The following is a 3403-nucleotide window of genomic DNA, read 5'->3' on the forward strand; positions in this document are numbered from 1 at the left end:
AACTAGTGATGTGACGAGTTGAGTTGGCGAGTCGAGTTGACTCGAGTCAAGACCCGAGTCGAGTTGACTCGAGTCAAGACCCGAGTCGAGTCAACTCGAGTCAACTCAATTCCAACTCGAGTTCTTTTACGAACTCGTACGGAGATTGCCGAAGCTACACGAACTCGTAACGTTACGAGTCCGACTCGCAAAAGCCGAGTCAAGAAACCGAACTCATACGGAGAAAGCCGAACCTTAACGAACTCGGGACGTAACGAGTTGACTCGAGTTTACTCGCACTCGCTTTCGGCCAATAGCGTCACAGCTTTACGAGTCAACTCGCATAGATTCAACGCTATTGGCCGGTACCGAGTCGGCCGACTCGCAAAACTAACGAACTCGTACGGAGAATGCCGAACTCACACGAACTCGGAACGTCTCGAGTCGAGTCGAGTCGACTCGTAAAGCTGACACGCTATTGGCCGGTACCGAGTCGGCCGACTCGCAAAACTAACGAACTCGTACGGAGAATGCCGAACTCACACGAACTCGGAACGTCTCGAGTCGAGTCGAGTCGACTCGTAAAGCTGACACGCTATTGGCCGGTACCGAGTCGGCCGACTCGCAAAACTAACGAACTCGTACGGAGAATGCCGAACTCACACGAACTCGGAACGTCTCGAGTTGAGTCTGACTCGACTCGTAACTCGAGTTCACGGCAGTTGGCGAGTCGAGTCACTCGAGTCAGGAAAGTACCCGACTCGTCACATCACTAGTGTCAACTGTCAAGTCAATGTCAATGTCAATGTGCTAGAACTGTGCTTGGGGCATGGGGCTTACGGGAGGGACGATGGCTAAAGGTGTGGTGACGTCATATCATAGATAAAACATACTCCCTTAGTTTCTTTTTTCTTCTTCTTTTTTTTTTCTTTTTTTTTCTGCTGTTCTTCTCCTCCGCAGTCATCAAGATTGGGGGAGGCGTCATCTTTTTCTTTATCTTTATCTTCTTAGTTGTATCTTGGTTTTTTATTGTCTTCTGTTAAAAGTATGGTCATCCAGGAATTCATTTAAACTGTAGTAGGGTCGTTCAAGGAGATAGTTTTTCAGTTGGTTAGCAAATTTTTTCGGGTCTGTAATAGCTTTTAGCCGATGTGGTAATAAATTGTAAAGTTTCATCCCTCTATATGTTGGGGTTTTTGCTGTTTTTTCTAATCTGTGTTGCGGTAGATTCAGATCGGTTTTTTTCCTGGTGTTGTAGTTATGAGTTTCTGATCGTTTAGTGGGATTCAGTTTCATTGTTTGGGTTATCACTTCAATCAAGTATAAGGATGTTAATGTGAGAATTTTGTTTTTTATAAAAAAACAAATTTTACTAAATAAGCGGTATTAAATAGTGTTGCTTAATACCGGTATGGATCATAAAAATGACGTTGTTGGCCCGAATCCTATACTAATACCTAGCACTGAACATATGTTTTGGCAGTTCCATTTAAGCAATGTTAAATTATATTTATTTTCGGGCCAAAAACGACATTTGTTTATGTTTATGATCCGTACCGGTATTTTTCTAGTACCCGTCGGGGACACTATCTTTTTGTCAAAGATTTTGCTTTATTTGATTTTTATCTTATATCTGTTTTTTTATTATCAGCAAGTTTGGTTAGATAGGTTAGGTTATGACAGTTTAATTTTATAATACTAAAGTGTAGAATTGATTTTATAATTAAAAATTATAAGTAAACATTCATTTCAATTTTATCTTATATATTTTTTATATTATCAGCAAGTTTGGTTGGTTAGGTTAGGTTGTGACAGTTTAATTTTATAATTAAAAAGTTAATTTTATAACTAAAAACTATAAAATTAACTTAATTTAAATTTTTCAACTTAGCAGTTTTAGCGGCGAACGCTGACACTTTAGCCATCGTCCCTCCCATGTGCCCCACCGAGTGAACCACAACCAGACAACAGACGGACAGACAGACTTGTTTGACGGACGACAGAAACAGAACAGAAGGACAAGGAAAACAAAAACTTGACACTGACACTAGAGTCTAGTGTAGTGAGTCAGTGAGTGGATTGAGTGACACTACTGTAGTTGTAGTTATGGTATTACAAGAAGACATCCCATCCATCAGGATCCATCCATATGGATCAGATGTCGCAAATTTTTTACTAAAAAAGAACGTAGTTGTGTGAGCCAGTCACAGATTGTGCTAGTGTCTAAAACTCTATTTTGTACCTTATTTTTGTTACTGACATTGTTGCTGGGTCACAACAGTTGCTATAGCTCAAAATAAGTCATTCCATCAGTTTGACTTGGTGAAAACCATCGTGTAATTGGCAGAAATCAGAAATTTAGATCAGCGCAATCTGTAGGTGGCTCACATCAACTAAGACAAATTTGATTAAAAACCTGGCTACGACTTTAACATGGGGATGGAATATGTCAAAATTTGTACAACTTAGTACACAAAATAAATTGTTACTGTACAAAACAGTTCTAAAACCAATTTGGACTTATGGGATTCAGCTTTGGGGATCAGCAATCACCTCAAACATTGAAATTATTCAACGTTATCAACATTATTACGTAAAATTGTCAACGCACCTTTGTTTGTTACCAACAGAACACTTCATATGATCTTAAAATTAAGAGTCAAAGAGGAAATTACAAAAACTAGTGAAAAATTCATTAAAATTAGAAAATCATTAAAATCATCTTGCACTTATTGGACATAATCACAACACTACATTTACAGACTGAAGCGACATACGATATTGGACCTCCCATTCAGATTCATCGGTTAAGTGTTATCAAAATTCTCTTAGCTAGTATTGACAATGAGTGGCCAATCACTAGCTCATGTTCTTCAATTGAATGTTGTATTATTATTTATATCATTTGCTTATTGTTCAACTTGAACAGATTGTAAATTAAATAAAGTTAACAAATTACGATTGGGTTATTATACCATCGATTTGTCCAGCAATCGACAACAATAGCTTAAATCTTAACTTTATTTATTTATTCATATCAACGCTCAAACCAAAGTCAAACCAATACATAAATATGACAAAACGTAACACCTTTATAAACCTATATAGCAGCGGACGTAAAAAATAGCTACCATTAGTCATGAATGTTCATTCTAACATTCAAATGAATGTTAGTATATATATAATATGTTTGTTTTTCATATTTCATTACTAAGCTGCGAATCATTAGTGTTAGCATGTATTCATAATGCATGACCAAATAGCAAGATGTAAAACTTACAGCATGTTATTTATCATATGTCATAAACATGTCATATTGACATTGTTGCACGAAGGGTGAATTCCGGAATTTTTGTTTTGCGTCGGCTGGCTCCATTTGCAGAAAAAAAACTGTTCTTCTCTCAGCATACTACGCAGTGGTTTT

The sequence above is a fragment of the Macrosteles quadrilineatus genome, unplaced genomic scaffold, assembly GCF_028750875.1.
Source record: "Macrosteles quadrilineatus isolate MER2022 unplaced genomic scaffold, UCM_ALF_1.0 Scaffold_5__1_contigs__length_97177068, whole genome shotgun sequence".
Lineage (NCBI taxonomy): Eukaryota > Metazoa > Arthropoda > Insecta > Hemiptera > Cicadellidae > Macrosteles > Macrosteles quadrilineatus.